Source organism: Ziziphus jujuba, chromosome 4, assembly GCF_031755915.1.
Source record: "Ziziphus jujuba cultivar Dongzao chromosome 4, ASM3175591v1".
Taxonomy (NCBI): Eukaryota; Viridiplantae; Streptophyta; class Magnoliopsida; order Rosales; family Rhamnaceae; genus Ziziphus; species Ziziphus jujuba.
In genome coordinates this window covers 8,806,125-8,831,174 of record NC_083382.1, presented here as the reverse complement: position 1 = coordinate 8,831,174, position 25,050 = coordinate 8,806,125, and the positions used below count along the sequence as shown (strand labels likewise).

Here is a 25,050-nt window from a genome sequence, read left to right as displayed (position 1 = left end):
ATTTCTTTTGTAACCTATAAATTCTTTGTGATAGAAAATAAACAATGTGTCTAAGAAAAAGGAATCCATTTCCAAATGAAAAAAAATTGACAAATCAAAGGGAAAACATAGATTTCAACCCATGTAAAAATATAGGAAGAGCGCACAAGAAATAAATAAGATATGTAAAGCATGATTGAAATCTAACATGTCAAAGAAGCATAGGACAAAAAAGCAAATATAAAATGAGAGTAGATGATCTCTTGGTGGAGCACTCAAGTCAACCCAAAAAACTACAGAAGAAAGCACACAAGTCAACTCCTAATCCAGTCTCTACCAAATCACTCTCCCTCTCTTTTTTCTTTGTGCACTTTTTACCTGTTGTCATTCATTGTCAAATGATAGAATAATCCAAACACTTTTCAACTTCTTTACTCTTGCACCACCACATTTTCAACTTTTTACCCTTCTCTTTGCTTTTAAAATTAAAAGATTCTTAAGTAAATAGAGGCAGTTTGTTCCGTGCCAAACAGAGGTGAACAATACTTGTACAATAAAATTTCCAAAATCCATCTGCTAGCGTTAGCACTGCCATGAAAACAGAGTTGCATTTAGATTAGCATATGAAATACCTCTTTAAACTCTTCACACTATAGAACCATATTCATATCATATAGAACTATCTTATTATTGTTTTTAAAAATCCTAGTACCATACCCATCGTCAATGCATATATCTTAATCATGGTGAACCAGTTTTAGTGTTAAAAAAATCTAGCTTGTTACAATATAACCTAAGCAGCAACGATTCTAAATAGATATAAGTAGCTATCCATTGTACCCATGGCACTCTCTTCATTTCCACTGAATAATCCCTCTACTTCTTCTTCTTCCTCTTCTTCCCCGTCTCTCTATTTCCTTCTTCTCCACTCCCAACCCCACTCCTCTAATACTTGTAGAGCTCTTAAATTCAGAGTTTCCTCTTACCGGTCGGTCCAAGTTGACACCCAGCAACACCCCCAACGAGTTAATAAGGTAGCGTTTGAAATCACTAAGAAGAAGAATAGAAAACCCACGCTAAGCTTTTTTGAGTAAATCTGGGATAAATGGTCTACGAAACTTGGTTCTCCGAGAGAGAAATTTCCATGGCAAGAACAGCAGGAACGAGGAAGAATAGATGATGGTGGTGGTGATGCAGGAAAGAGGCTGATGGGGTTTGGTCTGCAAAGGAGATTGATTTCGGCTCCTTGGTCTCATGGAACCAAAACCCACAGCCGAAATTTTAATGGGTTTGAAGAGCATTGTGATAATCATGTTGCCAATGGTATTGAAAAAGCTCAAAACTTTTGAGCAAGTTGATCGTAATTCTGGGTTTGAAAGAGAATTTGATGCAAAAAGTGACTCGGTTTCTAATGGGCATTGGAAAGAGGAGGAAAAAACAATGTCTATGGACGACTCGGTTTATAATGGGAATTGGAAAGAGGAGGAAAAAACAATGTCTACAGACCAAAATGGCGTTTCTTTGGGTGAAAAGTCCTCTGAGGATGCCAAGGATATCCTTGACTTGGTGGATTACCATTTGGATTCTAGCCATTCAGCTGGTGAACCATCAACGAGAAGAGCGAAATTGAATTGTGAGGAAGGGAAAAAAGGGAGTTGGAGGAGGAAAAGCAACACGGACTTGGCCGAATAATGATTCCGGAGCACGAGTGCAAAGATTGAGGAATGTTTCTTTGAGAATGCTGGAGAGAACTAAAGTGGGAGTTAAAGGTATTACCCGGGAATTGGCAGAAACCGTTCATGAGAAGTGGAAATTGGATGAAGTGGTGAAGTTGAAGTTCGAAGAGCCTCTCACTTGACATAAAGGGGACCCATGATCTTTTAGAAGTTAGTAAATTTTAGTACCATGTTCATGATTTGGAGCTTCTAAACGCATGCTTCTACATTAAGTTTAATTGACCCACGCCGTATGAAATATTTTGAATTTAGATATATGTTTGCTCTCTTTTTGTATATTGATTATCCTATGTCATCTTTCAGACTAAAACTGGAGGTCTAGTTATATGGAGATCAGGCAGCTCATTAGTTCTATACAGGGGAATGGCCTACAACCTTCCTTCTGTAAAGCACAGAGGTCTAGTTCCTTTCTGCGGCACCGTGATTCCGAGCCACAGAAAGTAGCATGAAAAGCATAGAGGTCCAAGTTTGAATCCATTAACGAAGGAGCATCTGCAAGGGGCAACAACTTCTGCACAAATATGCACTTCCACCTTCTAAATGCTGCATTGTCTAGATCATTTCTCAACTTGCAGTTGTGACATATTTCTCAGGTGAAATATGATCATTATAGCACCAGAGGAGCTCAATAGCAGAATTTCAGCTATATTGTGATTGACTTGTTACTGCAGATTACAAATGATTCCACCCAGGGAATCATCTTCAGAAACTTCACCTTGATACTAAACACATAGCATGAGTGCACCAACAGCAACAGAGAGCACATTATGTGGTCCCAATTCATCATCCTCCCTTAGAAGCTTGACTTCAACAGGACATGGTTGTACCTCCGGCAGCCCAGAGACTCCTAGTTAAGAATCTTTGGCATTTCCCCACATAAACAACTTTCCTTCATCTGTAGAAGAAACAGCTCCTTCAATTAACTTTAGACAACATAAATGCCAACAAACTAGGACAAAATTAAGTTTAGGAATTTGTTGTGAAGCCAAAACTATTACACAACCTTGACCTTGTTACATAATATGCAACCAGAAATTTAATATTCTAAAGAAAACCCCCCCAGCCCCCTCAAATAAATAAGCTGAAATTATGATTTAGGTTTAAATTATTTGCAGATTGCTTTGGACCGGATCTAAGGTTGGATTGGATTTTACAGTCCCTAACCCACACCAAACCAACTTAAAGTCTATGAAGGAACATGAATACCGATTAATCTGCTGTCCCCTTCAAGATAAAAGATTGAGGCAAGTACAGTTGGACAAGACTCAATTTGGTTAAAACTTATCCTGGTACATTAACGTATATGTGAGGAGTTTTATGCATGCAAATAGGAATTAGTTCATAGTATATTACATCTGTCCTATCATCAAAAGACAATAACGATTTGAAGATATTCCACACACCATAGAACACGTACTTTCTCAGATGACTTAAGATGTCAAATATTTCCATTTATTCAGAAGAAATATCTCTATTCCTCCTTGACATTCAAGCGGCATCATGAGATTTCAACACCTCTGAAATATCTGGTGCCATTTACGATTGAAACATGCAAAGCAAATACTAGAACAAAGAAAAATAAGGTCCTTTTAATACCTACATAAAGTACGTTATTAAAGAGAGAGAAACCATCTTACTTGTTATTGCTGCTGAAGATGAACCTCCACAAACAATATAGACAATACGATCAGCAGCTAATGCCTCAACCACTGCAGGTATTTTCTGATTTTGGATGGAAGAATGCCCCAACTGACCATGCCCACCATGACCCCATGAAAGAACCTTCCCTTCATCAAAAATTTATTATCACCAAAGCAACAAAAATAAGATACAAACATTCAAAAAACTAACCACGGATACAGACACATGAATGCTCCTGGAATCTATTTAAGCAATTGCATCTGAAATAAGATTTTGCTGCCACTGTACCAGTTAAAGCAAGAGAGTGATATCCACCGCTTGCAATCTGTATGATACGAACATCTTATCTGCTCTTCCAAGCTCGTAGTTAGAGTTTGCTAAGCCAAAACAACCAAAAAATGATGTCAACATGTCTCTGCTTTCGTCAACGTATCTAAGATGGCAAAATCTATTTGAGCTATACAAAGTGAAAAAAATGGATAAGGATACACAAAAAACAAAACACATAAGGATAAATGCACCTACCTCCCCAATTCCAAATCTGCCTATCTTCTGTTAGTGCCATTGTGAAAAATCCCCCACAAGAAACAGCAGGGGACACTAAGCCCACCACCCTCGACCAGGACCAATCTACCATCTCCTTCATCTCGACCCCAAGTATAAAGCTCCCCTATATTCATCAATAATAGCCAGACATGTCAACAAAACAAACTTAGTTTATGAAATAATTACCTAATAAATCCTCTTTTCAGAAACTATTATAGATGCATACAAAACATAAGGGAGGCAGAAAGAATATAATCTGCAGCATACTTACAATACCAGTAATAAATTCATCTCATATTCTGCTCATCAGTTTTAGTCCATTATTTACTTGCTCCATATTTCTTAACCTCTTTTTACTTCATTTACCATCTACAGTACTATGGTTTATTCTTCTTTATATTCCTTTTAGGCCATCATCTACTAATTCTTAATCCTTCCTTACATTCCTTTTGGGCCAACAACTACAAGTTCTTAGATTTTTATGTTTCTATTCAGTCATTAAAATCAGTACATTCATCTTTAGATCCTGTTTGACAAGTGAGGTTGGTTTAGCGGTAAGGCCCATATGCCCACACCTTTGATGTCTGTTTACTTCCACTCGCTTCTTTCTTCATTCAAACAATTTAACCCTTCATCCATTTTTCAGAGACATATAATGTATGAATTGTATTCTGTCTTTCCTTTTCCTCCTTTTTCTACCTCTTTCTGAAATTGAATGAAACTATACCAGTGTCCTTGATTGTTCAGATTATTTTGATGCAACAATTCTAAAAGGTAGCTGCTCCTAGGGTTCAATTTTTTTAACCAAATTTATCCTAGGATTCAAATTTTCTAACCAAATTTAAAATTTCTTATTCTTATGTTCCCAATATACTTTATGCCATGTCTCTTTTTAACAAATTGAGAAAGAATATTTCAAAAAATTCAAGGAGATAGTAATATCAAGTATTATATCATGTTACACAATCCTATGTTCAGGAAACCAATTACCAATGGTGTAACTCCATTAATTTAATGCAACACAGGGCGTTAGAAATCCATAACTTTGATAGTAGTAATAGTTATAGGAGAAATAAACTCAGATAACAATCAAATAATAATAAAACTCAAAAAAAGGAAGTTGTGGCAGAAAGACTTGAGAAAATTCTGAGAGCAGCAAAACATAAGCTCCATAGAAGCAGCTAAATTGTAAGATTTTTTGAAATGTGACAGTTCAACATGGCATTGATTAAGCTACACCCCTTGCAGAATCTTTTGTCCATGGATATCAAAAAACTTAAAGAGCTTCAAATTATAGGAAACAACAATCACAGTCCTAGACACATCAATCAACTCTGAGCTGAGTTTAGCATTACAAATGATAAAACACAAAATCAACGAACCTGCTTCTGTAATTGCAGCAGTATGTGTCCCACTTGTTGCGATACGACATATTTTGCAATTCCATGGACATTCCACTAATCTAGGGAACAGTTCTCTATGGTAAACAGAATGTCCAAGAGCACCAAAACCACCATAACCCCGCAAACTTCATCTTTAACAATAAAATCATGAACGGGGGAGAACAAGAAACATATTCAAGTCAAACAAGACATACCATACGTAAAATTATAGCAGCAAATAAGACAAATCTAGATTCATGAGTGAAGAAATCTTGGCACATTGGTAAACATGCAAGGTTATATCAGTAAGAAAAACAATGTCAAAATTAAATTGTGAACTATTCAGGACAATGGGCAAAGCTATAAAATAGATAAAAAAAAATTTAAAAAAAAAAATAATGAAACCTACATCTGCTCGTACAAAAATATTAGGAAGTTTTGACATCATGACAAAAAGATTGAAGTAAGAAAAAAGGACTCAACAAGGTAAACATGGAATAAGTTCGTAGGGCTAAATTCATAGAACTTCTCTATGCAATGGTTCTTCATATTTATACCACAGTGTCTAAAAATAAATTAACCTCTAATAACCCATCAATGCCTCTAAAATTTTTTGAGCTCCATTTCATCTCCAACCATTATAAATTGTCATAATATAACAAATACTCCACCGCCTTTTTAGTTCAGCTAAAAAAATATATATTTAAGATTCTAACGGAAAGTATTTGATTTGTGAATTTAACATCTGCAACTGTATCTTAAGTATCCTTTGATGCTCGATTATAAAAATATGCCGAAAAGGGTATGATAACATATCAAAACAACTAATAGTCGCATGCTACAACATAAAATTTTTTATAACGTGATGAAACAGTATATGTTGGTAATATGTATGTGCCCACTGAAGTAAATTTCATATGATTCAACAGGGAAAGCTATCATATAAAGTTAGTAAAATCAATAACTAATGCGAAGCCGAGGAAACGAGATGTGCAAATAAATAAACGAAATACAATTTTCTTACTATGTTACTGACCAAGTGAAACCTGGCCGCCTAAAGTGAGTGCAACGGAATGCAACCCACCAAGAGCCACACGGCGGACAGAATCCAAATGGGGGATTCACGGTCGGCACAAACAAAGAATTCTCATGGCCAAACCCAAGTCGACCACAATCTCCTTTGCCCCATATCCAAAACTTACCATCAACAAGCAACGACAAGTGGAATAACCCACAACAAATTCCCACCTCCACAACACCACGACCATGAATATTATCCGCTTTCATTCCACTGGGTACAGAAATTCGTCCGGGAGGTGGAGAAATAGCGAATGAAGAGGAGGGAACAAGGAGGTTGGCAACTGGGATCAGGTAGAGCCGGATCTCTTCGATACCACCGCCAAGCTGTCCCGATGCACCTCTGCCCCAAGAGAGCAATTGGAGCGTTGTGGTAGTGGTGGTACCGATTCCGTCGCTTTCGCCGTCGCCGGTTTTGGGCTTGTAGAGGACTGGTACATTTACGGTGGCGCCGGCTCTCTAAACAACGACCACAACGAGTCCAAATAACATTTTGGTCACGGGCCCAAAAATAAAACCCATATTCTCTCTCTCTTTTTATTATTATCATTTATTTATGGGGAAATTTGGTCCAATACCATTTAAAAAAGGGTTGTAAGGATATTTGCCCTTCTCATCTCAAATGTTTTTATTTTGCCCTTTAATTTTTCAATATTCTTAGATTACCCTTTTAAATATAAAAGAAAATGAAAAAATTAATGAGACATACTCCATTTTTTCTCTAACTTAGACGGAGCACGAAGTAAAGAGGAAGAGAAAGTGAGAGAGAATCAGGTCGTTGCTAGCGATCGGAGGCCGAGAGAGGTTAGCAACATTTGAATCGAAGATGGAGAGAAGCCATCTCAAGTCGCCGATTGAGGATTCGAGAAGGTTCATGCTTTTCGAAAATCGACAGTGGTTGTGTGGCCAAAAACCTGACGGAGAACACCGTTAAGCTTTCGCTTACGAACCAAAGTGAGGGCACGATCGAAATTCCAACACAAAAGAAGCGTTTCGAGTAAGTTTTTATTTCATAAGAAAAAAAGGAATACACATTATAACTTTTCGTTTCCCTCCCCATTTTTTGTCTTTCTTGTTCTTCTTTTCTCTTTTGTTTCTGACATTTTGTCTGAACCATGGCAATTTCAAGCTACATTGTCTTCAAGTATCTCCTATAATTTCTTATCAATTTCTCACTTGAATCGGGTATTGCTTCAAAAAATTTTCAAAACCCATGCAATTTTTTATTTTTTATTTTTTTTGTTAGGGCATGGAAATAGGAGAAATTGTGATTTGAAGCTCAATCCAATGGGATTCCTTATAAAAGGAGGTTTGGTGAGCCTTCAAATGCTAACCTACAGTTCTGCTTCAAACAAATTTCATACTAGGAGCACTTTGGCTAGTTTTATATAAATCATTTGTATTTAAAAGCTAGACACAATGTGGTATGCATATTTCATCTTAAATATAAATGCATATATCGCACTCAAGCATTACTATACATAATTTGAAAAGGAAAATTGATGACATTATTATGGTATGTGCTGCAGTGACAATAAAAAGGATAGCTTTATAAATTTTGGAGAAAGCAATAGGAGTTATTGTGAGAGAAAAGGAAGTTCATGCTTATTTTTATGATATTAAGACCGATAATTATTTTCACCTAAAGATGACTACCTCCGCCAAAACAGTGTAGAATATATAGCTGCCAATAGCTGAATTTAGCGTAATCCTCTATAGAAAGTAGCCCTGTAAGTACTAGATTGTGAGGGAGGAAAGGAGGAAGAACAAATGGTACCTAGGTTTAAAATCTATCTTGTATACTTCCTTTAACAGACTCTGGACATTCAAAACCTTGTGCATACATACTGAATATTCTTCATCTTTTTGGTGTCAAGTCAGTCATCATCCAATGATTGTTGCTTGCCACTATGAGGGTAAAGGATGGAAATTTTGGGGTGTTGGCAATTTGAAGAGTAAATTTTAGGGTCCTCAATTCAGCTTGATCATGTTGTTCTTTTAAAGGTGGAATTTGACGACAGAGAAATTTTTTAATGGAGTAAGGTAATGACTAATGATTCGACTAATATTCCCTTTTTTTTTTTTTGGTTAAAAAGAAATGTTTTTTATATTATTTATTCTTTGTTGTGTTTCTGTTCTTTTTTCTGCCAAGTTACAACATCAATTAACAACCTTATATTGGAAAAGCTCTATTGTGACCACTGTGGTACAATGCATATACAGGGGAATCATAACTATTCTTGCAAGCTGAAATTCAAGGAGCAATCTATCATTGACCAAAATCCTCACTAGGTATTCTTTCTTTATCTTTTAATTTTCAAATGCTTTACTTGCATATAGTTTTATATGGATATTTGGAGGTCCTCTAGGAACGTAATTAGGCATAACTTGTTTAATTGTTTGGTTTGTTTCTTTGTGGAATGAGATATAATTATGTTGTTTAATAACTTTAATTTAATTTGACTAAAATTATACTAGGTGGAGGCTATCAAATTATTGAAATCTCTGTCTATATTTGTTGGCAAAGGATTTATTTTATTTTTTTGAAAGCCTAATATATAATAAAGTCTAGACAGCCTATAATCCCATTATATTGGATATATAATTCCTTTAGTTTCTGAATATGATGATACCAACTTCGAATCCTCCAAAGGGTTTGGAGTTGATAGCAACAGAAATTTTTATTAGTTAATCCTTTATGGGAGTTGAAGTTGTCTACAAGAACAATATGTATGCATTATGAGAGGCGGAGCATGAATCATTTTCTTACCCCTTTGGTTTTATTTTGCTTCTAGAAGAAAGCTGTTTTTTTTTTTTTTTTTTTTTTTTTAACAAATACATCAAACCAAAGGATTCTATTTTTGGGTGAACATAATGGATTGAGGGTATAGATTCTGTTAATAAGTACTATAATATTGTTAATAAGCTTAAGGATTGTTCTTTTAAAATTATTGCTATTTTCTTTTTCGGTCAGGTACATGATTTAGCTCAAGATAGAAATGGAAAAATGATAGCGATACTATTTGGAAAATGGCATGAAAGCATGTATTATGTGGACGGAAATTGTTCTGGGAAGGGAAAAGGATTGGAGTCTTGACCTAATGCCCAGTTGCTTTGGAAGCGGAGCAAGCCACCCCAGTCTCCTACAAGATATAACTTGACACGCTTTGCCATCACCATGAATGAACTCACCCCTGGATTAAAGGTAGTTTTGATGACTTCATTACTATTACTTAACGCCCTGGTTTGAAACATTGCACTGGAACATTTTTTCTTTCCTTTTTTCTTTTTCCCAATTGCATTTTTAGCATGGACATGAATTGATGACAAGAGATTTTAGAACATGCAAACAAAATAAAATCACTCAAGTGCTTTTAATTTTACTATTGTGTGAGTGGATGAGGACTTCTTAATCCTGATTTTAGTTGCAGGAAAAGTTGTCCCCTATAGATTTAAGGCTCAGGCCTAATCAAAGGTATCTAGACATTGATTGCTACAACTTTTTATCCCTTGCCACAGGTAACATACATTTAAGTAACCGTTGTTGTTAAATTATTCATGTAAATTATAATTTAAGTTATAATTTCTTGAAGCTTGTATCCCAAGGTACGTAACAACATGTTGATTATTATGTTTCTTTGCAGCTTGAGAGTCAGTTGGCTTCTAGGAAACTAGAAATACTACTTCGGCTGGGGAACCAGAAAAGCATATGTGGATGCAAAGAGGCTGGAGACTTTTTAGAAAGAGTTCTTATGGAGAAATACTACTTCAACTGACATATAAATCATATGTTGAGAATGAAGAGGATGACAAAGCTGAGGCAGAATCCACTGACATTGATGCTTTGGATTGTGAAAGAAGAAACAGAGTATTCTAAAGAAGCAGATAAAGAGTCATTCATGGATGTCTTAGCTGCTTTAATTGTGATGAAGAATTTAAAGGAATAGTAGCATTAGAAACCGGAACTACCAAAATATTGAATAATGTTTCAAGGGTGGAATCAAGAAGATCAAGATCGCTTGGTCTTAATGTTGAATCTGCACCCCAAGATTCAAACAATAATTCAGAATGTTCCCAAGGTAATTCTTTGACATTACTTTCAGTTTAATGCTGGTTTGTAAACTTTTAATTTCCTGATAAATGATGAAAAAAAAACTTGTGATTTATAGGATCAGCCTTATTTTGGCTTACTGTGATTACAAGCATATCAGTGCTAATTGCGATAAATATAGGTGGTTCAAGTCTTTTCAATCCTTGATATTGCAATGTGCAGCTTAGAAGGAACTAATTTTTAGTCATTTTACTTCATCAATTAATTCTTCAAATCATAAGGTTAGTTCGCAGAATTGGATGCTTAGAAAACTGTCTTATTCCATGGTGGGCGGGGCAACATCTGTTGTTTATATATTGATGGTGGATTCACCAAGAAAATGAAAATAGTTTTTAGCAATTTTATAGTTGTTGGTAGAGGAATGTTCTGTTGGCGGCAGAGAATTTTTGCTTCTTGTCAAAGCTTTATATACAGCAAGTGGAAAAAAATCATCTTGTAATATTCTCTAGTTTTCTTGTACATTTTTGTCTTACTAATTCAGATTTAGTTTTGTTTTTCTACATGATTCTCATTTCAAGACGAAGTTTAAGGATCCAATTTCATTACTAAATTCTCCAATTTTTTTTAGAAGTGGAAAAGCAAGAAATAAGAAGGATGAGAATTTAAATGGTAATTGAGTTCTCAAATATTGGCTCTCTACTTTGGGACCATTTGAACTTGTTTGGATGGTATGCATTGAAATTTAGTTAGTTTTAGATTGGAGATAATTCCCATCTTGAAAGCTTCTTCCAATCTCTTTTAGATTTGCATTTCTCCTCTATATAAGTCATCTATCATATTGTATTGGTAAAATATCATTATGTGTTCAGTATTTTGTAAGTTTCTTACCGTTACAAGAATGCCATTAATGCCCAATGGTAATTACCGATGCATCATCGATAATTGACATTTGTCCACCGTCACAAAAGAATCACCACAATTGCATCCGACAGCTTCGATAGTGTGTGTGTTCACCAAGAACGTGCTAAATCTAGCTTTATTAATGATAACTGTTGACAAAATAAAAGAAAAAAAGACATTAAGAAGTGAAAACATTTAAATAGTGTTTATCCAAAACCAAATAAAAGAGAAACAGACCTTAAGAAGTGAAAACATTTTAAAAAATAAATAAATACGGATGGTGCATCGGTAATTACCGATGCCGACAATTTCATCCGTAATTACCGAAGGTCCTTCGGTATTTATAGTTGACAAATTTTTTGACTCCCACAAATCCCCTAATGTGTGTTTTGTACAACAACATGCAAAATATACGTTCATCAATGATACTAAACAGCAAAATCCCCATAAAGTTCGGAAAAAATTTTAAAATTGCCAAAAAAGTTGATTACCTTAGGGCCTTCGGTAATCAAATTGCCTTTCTTGGAAAAATTACCGAAGGTGTCATCAGTAATTACCGAATGGTCTTTGGTAATTACAGTTGACAAATTTTTTGACTCCCACAAATCCCCTAATGTGTGTTTCGTGCAACAACATGCAAAATATACATTTATCAATGATCCTAAACAGCAAAATCCCTATAAAGTTCGAAAAAAGTTCTAAAATTGCCAAAACAATTTGATTACCGTAGGGCCTTCGGTAATTACCAATGAAACCATCGTTAATCAAATTGTCCTTGTTGGAAAAATTACCGAAGGTTTCATCAGTAATTACCGAAGGGTCTTCGGTAATTACAGTTGACAAATTTTTTGACTCCCACAAGTCCCCTAATGTGTGTTTCGTGCAATAACATGCAAAATATACATTCATCAATGATCCTAAACAGCAAAATCCCCATAAAATTTGGAAAAAGTTCTAAAATTGCCAAAAAAAAATGATTACCGTAAGGCCTTCGGTAATTACCGATGAAATCATCGGTAATGAAATTGCCCTTGCTGGAAAAATTATCGAAGGTTTCATCAATAATTACCGAGGGGTCTTCGCTAATTACAGTTGACAAATTTTTTTACTCCCACAAGTCCCCTAATATGTGTTTCGTGCAACAAACATGCAAAATATGCATTCATCAATGATCCTAAACAGCAAAATCCCCATTAAATCTAGAAAAAGTTCTAAAATTGCCAAAAAAATTTGATTACCATAGGGCCTTCAGTAATTACCGATGAAACCATTGGTAATCAAATTGCCTTTGCTGGAAAAATTACTGAAGGTTTCATCGGTAATTACCAAAGGGCCTTCAGTAATTATAGTTGACAAATTTTTTGACTCCCACAAGTCCCCTTATGTGTGTTTCGTTCAACAACATGCAAAATATACATTTATCAATGATCCTAAACAGTAAAATCTCCATAAAGTTTGGAAAAATGTCTAAAATTACCAAAAAAATTTGATTACAGTAGGGCTTTCGGTAATTACGGATGAAACCATCGGTGATCAAATTAACCTTGTTAGAAAAATTACCGAAGGTTTCATCGGTAATTACCAAAGGCCCTTCGGTAATTACAGTTGATAAATTTTTTGACTCCTACAAGTCCCCTAATGTGTGTTTCGTGCAACAACATGCAAAATATAATGAGTATTGACAACGACATACTGCTTGTGTTTAACCTAACTATTGTTAATATAATGAGTATTATTGTGTTTACACCACACAGGTCCACGGTAAGGCAACAAATAAACACAAAAACAAACCCACACCGGTTCACGGCAAGGCAACAAATAAACAAAAAAAGAAACCCACACTAGTCCATGGCAACAAATAAACAAAAAAATAAAGACAATTACCTGATGATAGATAGCCATTCAAGGTGCGTTCAAGGGTTGTAAAAAGTGTATTTTTGTTTTTTCTTTGTTTAAAAGTTAAAAGGGACCTGAGATGAAGTATTTTTTTCTTTTTTTCTTTTTTTCAAAAGCAGCGTGGAATACTGGTGTGGTGTCGTAAAAATAACGTTTAGTAGAATCGATGCTGGAAAAGTAAAATAAGGATACCCAAGTTATTTCTTATTGTTTTAAAGTTAAAATGGGTATTGAAGGATAGAAAAAAAAAATGATAGCAAATAAAGGGGTACCAATCATTAAGCTTATCCTCATGAGGGTATTAGGCCAAATTCCCCTTTATTTCAGACCAAAGTTTTATTTCCAACAGAATTTTATAGTCCAAAAAAAAAAAAAAAAAAAGAAAAAGAAAAGTATTCCCAAAAATTTCACACTCTCCTAGATTCACCTGCATTAAGGAAAATATCATTGCATTATACGGATCCAGATTTTAGTCCTTCATTGTTGTTCACCATTGATATTGCCTCATTTAAGAACATTAACAAAGAATAATAATAAAGTAAGAAGGAAAAAAAACCGTTCTGTTTAAGTAAAGATAAGGAATATAAAGGGGGAAAAAAAAAGGAATTAAAGATCTCCATTCACATTAAACAAAGGTTGACAGCTTGACAGGTCTTTTTTTTATTTTTTATTTTTTATAATTGGTTAAATGCTATGAATTTAACAGTTTTTGACTTAATAATGAATATTCCTTTAAAATGTGTTATATTCTATATTCAAGTTAGATATGATAATTTTAGAACATATTTAACCCAGAATTCTATTTTCTTTTTAAATATCTAGGTACATAAACACAAGTTTATTATTTTTGTCAAAAAAGCAAAAATAAAACAAGAAAATGCATGTATGCAGGGCCAAATGTATATATATATATATATATGTATATATCTGTCATACACTTGAACTCCCTCATGGCTCATATACCGGCAAAAGTGCAACTTATACTGCACAAGCTGTGACTGTCCATCTTCTGATGGGCTGGCATAATTGATTGAAGAATGTAGACCATATCTCCTCTGCATATATGCTAATATTTGCTATGCATGCTACAATATGGTCTGTAAGGTTGCTTTGGACAAAGGAATGAATCAGTAGTCTATGGAAATATTTTTGAAACTCTGGCTAGTGCTCCTCTAGCACTCACTTTTGAAAGGTTTTCTGTTATAAACTTTTCTTTGGTTTCCCTTGCAATAAGTTTCAAAATTTACTTCCTATAAACTTACCTACTTTTCTAAGATTATTCTCTTCTTTTGTATGTACTTTTTATATATAGCTTTAGGTTATACTTTCTATGTTTGTAATTATTTTTCTCTGTATTCCAAAACTAATAATTGTTAATTAATGATTTGTGTTTTGATCCAAATTCTTTTATTTCTGATTTTTCATTACTTAGCATTGTTCTTGAAAATTCTAAAATACTATAACGTATATGTTATATTAGAATATTCCTATATTCAGAGAATTCTCTGACAAGCACATATATATATATATATATACCCCTTTGATTTACCAATGACAAATTTAATTTAAATATTACATCATATTTATTAGTTTTCTTAATATTGTAAAGCATAGAAAAATACTTTAACACCTTTTGTCTATGTGCTTCTCCCGCGTTGGATTGCAATCAAAAAGTTGCTTAACCATGCATGGCCATCTCTTTTGGCATATATTCTGTGAAAAAAAAAAAAAAAGTTTTATTTTTGGGACAGATATGGCACATGGACTATATTTATCAAGTCAAAACATAAAAACCATGAGCATCAAATATTGTTTCAGCACCAAGTTCAATATTATCTGTCTGATGGTTAAGCTTTGATTACAATAATCGAGTTTGCACCAATACAAAGGACAAAATATGCCTAATTAAACATCTAATCTTTCTCGAACAGGAAAAACGACAGCAAAATCAGCTTAGTACTGCGAAATGTCTTCTTCTTGGGGCTGCTAGGGTGACTACTTACAAACTGGATCATGTTTCTATTTTACATGGTTAATGCTAGGCATTGTTAGGCAAAAATGCAAGAAGTTTTGGTTTTTCCCTTTAATTTTCCCCTTTTCTGTTTCAGATCTGTGTTAGGAAGAACACTGTATCTTGCAAGGATTACAATACAGTTCACTAACTTTTGCATCAGCAACAACCAACTTGATCCCTTCTATTACCTTTATCCTAGCAGTTGTATTCAGGTAATTACTCAGGCCAAACAGTTGTAGTAGTTTTGTTATCTATAAATTTCCAGTATTACCTAAGTTCGATTTTTAACATGCAGCATCAGACTGCTAGTCCTTTAATCTAAGAAATTATGTATTAGAAAATGATCATGACAATAATATATTAATTAAGGTCCATGGCAAGTATAACTTTATATTTATATAAAGAACTTGAAACATTTATTACTGTTTTTAAGGTTCCAAGAACTTTTAGAAATTTACTTGGTTTGTCTCAGGATGGAGAAATTAGACATCACAAAGCATGGTGCTCAGCCTAAGGGAACTATTGTTGCATTTTCTGGTGCTGTTGACAATAGAGAAGGGCATCACTTTAATATCAATGCATAATCAAAACCATCATGAGACTACGATTTCGAAAGTATCCTCAGACAGAGACTGGATAAACAGCTCGGTCATGCTGGTAGTTTCATATTTGCCAATGGCAGCATTCTACATCTTACAGGTGCTTCAAATATTTTTATTTTATTTTATGGTTTCCACTGCTGATAACTTTTTCTTCCAATTATCTTTAAGTCCCCCTCTCTCACTCTCTCTTTTTTTATGTTTCCTCTGGACTAAAATCTTACATTAAGAAAATATATCTCTGTTTTAACCCATCTAAAAAAGTTTGTGTTTATTATTATATATATATATATATATATATATATATATCAATATATATGCTTGTATTAATTTTCTCTAACAAAAAAATTATGAAATGGCACTGAATTATTAATTCTTACTATTCATTGTCATCAAACAGAGAATTGGTTATGCAAAATAATTTTTTGGTCATATAAAATTAACTATTACATTTTATAAATTTGTATATATATATAATTCTTAATTTTCATATGTAAATTATTAACTGTGACTCATACTTGTTTGATGCAGATAAGGACAGTCGTGCTTTTAGTGTGAGAATCTGAATATATATCACTAATATCTATACATTTATATGTGGTGCATTTGTTCCGTTTTTGTAACTTTAAATTTTCTTTTACTCAAAAAAATTATTTATTTATTCTTTTTGGGTAGGGAATTATGATATCTGGCTTACAATATATGTTCAAACTTTAGCAATACAAATGAAAGGTCCAGTTTTTTTTGTGACAGCTTTTAGACCATTATCCACAATTCTAGTAGCTGTAATGGGATTATTCATTCTAGGAGAAGCTCTACACATGGGGAGGTAAGTATGTTTATAATTTGGGTTATTGTTAGGGAAAAAAATTATACTTATAATTACCATGCTAGAAAGAAGTGGTTCAGATATATTCTTATTCTTATGTTTTCGTACATTTTCAGCATTGTGGGAGCTCTGTTGATGGTTATTGGTCTATATGCAGTGCTTTGGAGGAAGGAAAAGGGGACAGAGTGATACGTTCCCTTTTGACAAGAAGAGATAGAAAGAAAAGAGAAAGAGATAAAGTGATATAGATAGAGTTGGGTTAGGAGTTAAACTTCTTTCATTTATATCTTTAATTTACAACTCACAGACTTTTATATACCACAATTGCATAAATAAATAACCACCACCACAACTACGCAAATAAATGACCACCACCACATGATGCCAATCATAAGCACTAACTAATCTTTAATAATATTACTAACTAATAATTAAATAAAAACATATTTTTCTATACACAAATAATAATAATAATAATAATAATAATAATATAAATATAGGTCCATATTATTCTTTACCTCTCTGAACATCCTTGTCCTCAAGGATGGAATCGGATAATATCCTTGGAGAAGAGCAACCTGATCTCCCAGGTAGAGGTAGCATCATCCTTTGGGGCTCCAATTGAGCCGTCGAAGGCTGCAAGCAACATATCATTGTGCATTGCTTCAACTTTGACCAAATTTACACCAAATCCAAGAAAAATGTGCATTATTGGCCTGTCCCGACACATAGAATTTTCCCTTCAATACTTTTGGAATTGTTCCTTTCTCATTCAAACTTATATAAAAATCTTGAGGTTGCTTGAAGATGCTCCCATATTTTTGACAAGCCTTGCCAACTATAAGAGTATAGTTGATCGAGAGCAACTCCTCAACACCACCATTGATGGTAGATTTGGGATCTATGTTGAGTATCGAAGCGCTGTTCCTATTGTCCTTCAAAGTGCCCTCCCTTAGAATTTTTGTGTGTGGCTGTGTTTGATGAACATGCAGTGCTTGCAACTCTGCTAGTATCATCTGACATGCTAGAAGTTGGTCTCATGCCTAGCTAGAATGGCTTGAACTTCTCTACGAAATTGGGCTTCTATTTTTCCATGGGTAATCATGGTTCACCGGCTCTGATACCAAATTATACGTTCCTTTTTGACAAGAAGATATAGAAAGAGAAGAGAAGAGAAAGAGACAAAGTGATAGAGATAGAGTTGGGTTAGGAGTTAAACTTTTTTCATTCATATCTTCAATTTACAACTAACTACTTTTATATACCACAACTGCACAAATAAATAACCACCACCACATGATGCAAATCATGGGCGGCACTAACTAATCTATAATAATATTATTAACTAATAATTAAATAAAAACATATTTTTCTATACTCAAAATAATAATAATAATAATAATATAAATATAAATATAGGTCCATGTCAAAGAGATGATATTGGTGAAGTAGAATACAGGAACTCAGCAAGGTGTTGATGAGATCAGAGTGATTAAGTAACTGAAGTTTGTAACTTGCTTAATAATGTATTAACTACTCAATAGTATTTATTACTACTATATTGTGGAGAAACAATTCTAATATTGTAAACCTCTGCATATAAACAGTATTTATAAGAAATTATATTATCGCAGTGATGACGGCCCTATATGCTGCTAACATGACAATTTAATAAGTTACATTTCCTAGGTAGATTTATAGTTTTAAAAGTTCACAAAAGATTTAAATAAGTTATAATATAATTATTATCTTGTCAATATGGATCCTATCATTGATCATCACCAATAATGAAAAAGCACTTTACCTGTTAGATAATAATTAAATAAATAAAATAAATTACCAAGTGTTATCATGCAAATAATAATTAAATAAATGAAATAATTTTTTTAATAATTTGGAAAATATACAGTTTCATCAAATTCATCTCCTAGCGACATTTTCTTTTTATTTTATTTTATTTTTTGTGTGGTGGGGATTCAATGAGAAGCCGAAACAAAGAATAACGAGAAAGAAAAAGAAAAAGAGATAGGGAGACAAAGAGACCGAAGGATTTATAAATTGAGTGAAAAAATTAAAAAAAAAAAAGGAATGAAAATACAAATGAAGCTACCTTGGTTCTAGTCGTGAGGAATGAAGTAAGAGTTGGTGCATTCTTCTTGGATGCTCACTCTCCCTCCTCCGTGTTTCTGTTGCCTCTTGACATCTTCATTGCTGTATCCGAATTTAACTATGATAATTTATTGAGGTTTCAGCTTCACACCTTAAAAAACAAACCAAAACAATCCCAAAGTACACTTTTCTCATCACAAGAATCAATATAACTCATACTCTAGTACACTCTTTCTTTAACTTTCCAGAATCCTTCCCACACCTCAAATACACTTTCTCCGCATAAGCGTTTTATTTTCTGACACCACACAAATTTTTTGTACCATAGGAATATTACACTAATACCCTCATCTCTAAAGTAATAGGTTTATAAAAATTGAGATTAAATTTGTAACATCAGATAAACAATTAGATACCCATTATAACCTTCTTTTTCCATTCAAACATATGCATCTAAAGGAAAGGGATATTTTTGTAATTATGAGGTGTCCAAAAGTTGGAATAGCATTGAATATCATGGCTTTAGGATGCGAACCGTCCACATGCAGACCGTATCAAAAACTGATATTTTTGGAAAAAAATTCGGTTTTGCTGTATATGTGTACACAATATACACAGTAAAACCGATATTTTTTTTAAAAAAATGTCGACTTTTAGTGCAATCCGTACCGTAGAATTACTCTAGTTATATATATATATATATATATGTATTTTTGGTTTTTATCTTAGTTGGCCTCCTTTATAAAATTAATTTTAATATTTTTTTGGTAGTCTTGAAATTAAGTTAAGATTTTTTTTTAAAAAAAAAAATTATGTGGATCCTACTCAATTAATTTTTAAAAAATATTGTATTATAGAGTTTATAATTATCTCTTTATCTAAACTTAGATAAATCATACATTTTTCATCTTATTTATGCTGTATGATCTATATAAATATATATATATATATATATTCTCCTTATTTTTGGTATATATTGATTGCCAAGTTTTAATCTTTTATTTATTGAATTAATTATTTATTTTCAACTTCATTCCATCCGCACAAGGAAATCAATAACTTCTACTTTTTCTTTTCTTTTTCTTTTTTTTTTTTAATTTTCTGCGTTTTTATTTAGAAGAGAATAACATCTATATTTATATATATTTAAAAAAGGATTGATGCAGTTTTAAATGACTTTAGAGATTCAAAGGAATGAAGGGTATTTTTTGATTTATGTTTTGGTATTTTATTTTTTGTATATGTTAATGAATGGATATGTATTTTCTTTTTGCTATTATTGAATGTTGTACATTAACTTTTCTACAAAAATGTTAGCCCTCCAAGGTCAAGATCTTGGCTCCACCCTGAGTATAGTAGTGGTGGCCAGTGACGATTGGGAAAATGATCTAAAAAATGTGGTCCAATAAAATTTCAAGCTCAATAAATTTTAGCATTATTTTCTTATTGAGTATCTCTTAATGGAGATGCTAAATTTTGGCAAAACCAAATTTGACATTAACATTTTTTTTTTTTTGAATTCTACAAAAATAAAATATGTAGATCCCACATAATCCTATATTATTTCAAATTTATAATTTCACTTTTTAATACATAAAAAATGGACATTACCACATCTTAATGATATTTATAATTTGATATTATTATTTTTTCAATATTTATCCAGTTCCAAAATATTCTTTCTCTTGATTGACCCACTCGCAATTGGATTTTTGGAGGTGGGCGTATGGGCTCACAATTTCATGACTGTGGGTGTAAAGGGTATCTGTCAATTAAGTCCAGTTTATTTTATCATTGCGAATTCTATTAAAAGAGAGGCGAAGAGTCTTGGCTATGTATGGCTATGTATACAAAATACTTAGATATTAGGTTATATTTTTTGCCTCTTTTTTTTTTTTTTTAACATTAATGAAACAATGAAATTAATTATTGTTCTCTCTCCACAAATTCCAAATTTAGTATACCTCCTAAAAATTACTAAATTTTAGTTTTGATAAAACATGAAATTAAATTCGTTTTATCAATAATAATATTGTAAATGAAGCTTAATTGAAGATATAACGAAAGAATAAATTGTTAAAATTTAGATAGTATTATTTTATTAATAAATTAACTAATGAAAACTAAAAAGAAAATATAAAAAATAAAAAATTGCCTAACCTAAGTGGCAATTTACATTGATTTCATACTATTTATTTCATTTTTATAGAATATTAAAATTTTAAAATGATCTTGTTTTTCTTTGATACTGAAATGGGTAAAAACTAAAGAGAAAGTAGTACATTAATAATGAATATAAAAAAAATAGAATATATATCTCTATATATACATAATCATTTTGTAAATGTTTAATATCTAGCAATATGTTACAAAACGAATAGCTTGGATGTTAATTAATTTATATATTTTGTAACATATTACAAGATGTTAAATGTACATAGGTGCATATAAAGTGATACTTTTTATTGTGAAATAATATACCAATTCTGTTATATAGAGTATCATATAAAAAGCACTTATGCACACATATAAATTAAATTTTAGTTGATATAAACCATCCTATACCATATTGTATGACGTTTAACATGTATATGTGCTCTCCATAAGAAACATAAAAATTAATATATTTACTTATAAATTGCTTGATAACGAGTTTTTAAATTATGAGAGAGTGGAAATTATAGGAACTAGGACATGAAAGTTAAAGTAGGGTTAGGGACAATGCAATGATTATTTACCCCAAAAAAAAAAAAAAAAAGCGGGACAACGCAATGAGGATTCCTATACAAAAAAATAGGGACAACACAATGAGAAAAGTAGTTGAAAGATTTTCAAAATCAATGAAGAAAACAAAGAAAAAGAGAAGAAAAAAGGTTTGTTTACACTCACAAGTAAGTGATATGTATGGTTAAAAAGGCTAAAAGCTAGCATTAAAATAAAGATTCCATTTGCTTGTGAGTGTGTATTGATGAAAGATACGTAGCTTTAGTTTTATTTCTTTTATTATATCTTCTTCTTTTTTTTTCATTTATCTTGTTCAATATTATCTCTGATATCTCTTTCTTTCGGTCTCTCTATATTTATTGATTTCCAAGTTTTTACTTTTTATTTATTTATTTATTTTCAATTTCATTCAATCAATATAAGTAGATAAATAATTTTTTAGAAAATTTTTTATGCTTTTATTTAGAAGAGAATAATGTGTAAAAAAGAGAGGATAAATTCAATTTTAAATATTTTTAAAAATGAAGGGTATTATTTTAATTTATATATATATATATATATATATATTTCCTGTTTGTGTTAATGAATTGATATGTGTTTTTCTTTCTTCTATTGTTTAATGTTGTACATTAACACTTTTACAAAAACATGGGCCCTCCAAAGTCTAGATATTGGCTTCGCCCCTGACTAGGTAGTGGTGGCAAGAGACTATGGGGGAAATGATATAAAAATATAGTCCAAGAAAATTTCAAGCTCAATAAATTTTAGCATTATTTTTTCATTGTGTATCTCTAAATGGAGATGCAAAATTTTGGCAAAATCAAATTTGACATTACCACTTTTTTTTTTTTTTAATCCTATAACAATAAAATATGTAGATCCCACATAAGCATATATTATTTCAAATGTATAATTTTACTTTTTGATTGATAAAAAATGGACATCATTATATTTTAATAATATTTATAATTTGATAGTATTATTTTTTAATATTTATCTAGTTCAAAGATATTCTTTCCGTTGCATTGACCCACTCGCAATTGGATTTTTGAAGGTGGGTGTATGAGTCCACAACTTCATGGCTGTGAATGTGAAGGATATATGCCAATTAAATCAATCTTACTTTATTATTGTGAATTCTAATACAAGAGAGGCAAAGAATTCTATGTATACACAATACTTAGATATTAGGTTACATTTTTGGCCCTTTTTTTAACAGTAATAAAACAATGAAATTAATTATTGTTCTCTCTCCATAAATTCCAAGTTTAATGTACCTCCTGAAAATTGTTAAATTTTAGTTTTGATAAAACATCAAATTAAATACGTTTTATCGATAATAACCTTATAAATGAAGCTTAATTGAGGATATAGCCAAAAAATAAATTGTTAAAATTTAGATAGTATTATCTTATTAAAAATTAACTAATGAAGATTAAAAAGAAAAAATAAAAAATAAAAAATTACCTTACCTAAATAATAGTAATTTACATTGATTTCATACTATTTATTTCATTTTTATGGAATATTAAAAATTTAAAATGATATTGTTTTTCTTTAATGCTAAAATGGATAAAGATTAAAGAGAGAAAAGTACATTAATAATGAATATAAAAAAATAGAATATATATCCACTTTGTAAGTACCTAAGGTACAAAAAAATAAAAAAATGTCTAACAAGTTGAAAAATGTATTAATTAAATATTAATAAATTTATATATTTTGTAATATATTATAAGACATTAAATGTATATATAGATGCGTACAAAGTAATATGTTTTATAGTAAAATAATATATTAGTTCCACTATAAAAAGCATTTTTTTTTTGGGTAAATCTTATAAAAAGCACTTATGCACATATAAATTAAATTTAGTTAATTTACACCATATCTATCTTCTTTTTTTTTTTTTTTTTTTTTTGGCCTAATGGGATTCGAATCCAGCTCATAGACGGAAATGTTGGTGCTTCTATCCGTCAAGGCTACCACACAACCTTTAATTTACACCATCTTATACCATATTTTATGATATTGAATATGTATATGGGCTCTCTGTAAAATGTTCTTTGTAACATAAAAGTAAATACTATTCACCAAAAAAAAACATAAAAATAAATATATTTACTTACAAATTGCCTGATAACAAGTTTTTAAATTATGGGAGAGTGGAAATTATATGAATTGGGACATGAAAGGGGACAACATTACGAGAAGAGTGGCTGAAAGATTTTCAAAATCAATGGACAAGACAAGACTGAGGAAAAAAGAAGGGTTTGTTTACACTCACATGCAGTAGGCGATTGGTATGGTTAAAAAGGCTAGAAGTTAGCATTAAATAAAGATTCCATTTGCTTGTGAGTGTGTATTGATGAAAGACAAGCAGCTAGCTTTACTTTTATTTCTTTTATTATCTCTTTTCTTTCATCAGTCTTGTTCAATATTCATTCATCTCTGATATCTTCTTTCAGTCTCTCCTACTTTCCCATTGAATTATGGCTGAGGCTTTGCTTTCTGCGGTGCTGGAGCAGCTGGTTTCCATCATTACTGAGTTGGGAAAACAAGAGCTGAGACTGGTGAAGGATGTTGAAAAAAGTCTCTCAAATCTCCAAAAAAAGCTTAAAGACATACAAGCTGTGCTGGAGGATGCCGAAAGTAGACAACTGGATGATCGCAGTGTTAGACGTTGGTTGGATAAGCTCAAAGATGTCTCTTATGACATCAACGACGTGTTGGACGACTGGAGCTCTGAAATTCTCAAATCCCAAATTCCAAACCATGCTGAAGAGGAAGGTGATCATCATCAAAAAGCTGATCTTGTTTCAAGCAGGATGATGATGAAGAAGAAGGTATGTTTTCCATCACTCTCTTGTTGCTTTTGTCTCAACCAACTTAAACAAGTTGGTGTTCGCCTCGAAATCGCTCACAGAATCAAAGAGCTTAGTGTAACATTAGATGAGATCGCCAAAGAGAAAGATGCTTACTCGTTGGAAAAAACAAATAATGCTTCCCCAAAAGAGAGAAGAGAAACTACCTCATTTGTTTATGAGTCTGATGTCGATGGTCGGGATGAGGACAAGAAGCTTGTAATAAGTGAGTTGTTAAGCGATGAGAGTAGTGATAAAGGTCCTGTTATCATCCCTATTGTAGGGATGGGGGGACATGGGAAAACCACTCTTGCCCAACTTGTATTCAATCATGAAAAAATCAAAACGCACTTCAATGAGATAATTTGGGTGTGTGTTTCCGACCCTTTTGATGAGGTTAGAATTGCTAAAGCAATTATTGAATCTCTTAAAGCCAGTCATGCAAATTTAGATACACTGGAAGCTTTATCACATCGTATTCGTGAATGTATTGAGGGGAAAAAATTCCTTCTTGTCTTGGATGATGTATGGAGTGATGATCGTGAAAAATGGGAAAAGTTGATACAACCACTTAGATGTGGTGCTGTAGGAAGCAAAGTCTTGGTAACAACAAGAAAAACTGAAGTTGCTAATATGATGGGAGTTCCCATGTCTCAAGTCATTAACCCGGCTCTGTTGTCTGAAGACCACTGCTGGAAAATAA

At 32.3% G+C, this 25,050-nt stretch overlaps 1 pseudogene; it reads right to left on the bottom strand.

The window, feature by feature from the left end:
• Positions 1-2,172: 2,172 nt before the first annotated feature.
• LOC107416683 (RCC1 domain-containing protein RUG3, mitochondrial-like) lies at positions 2,173-6,907 on the bottom strand (annotated as a pseudogene).
• Between the last annotated feature and the right edge of the window lie 18,143 nt (positions 6,908-25,050).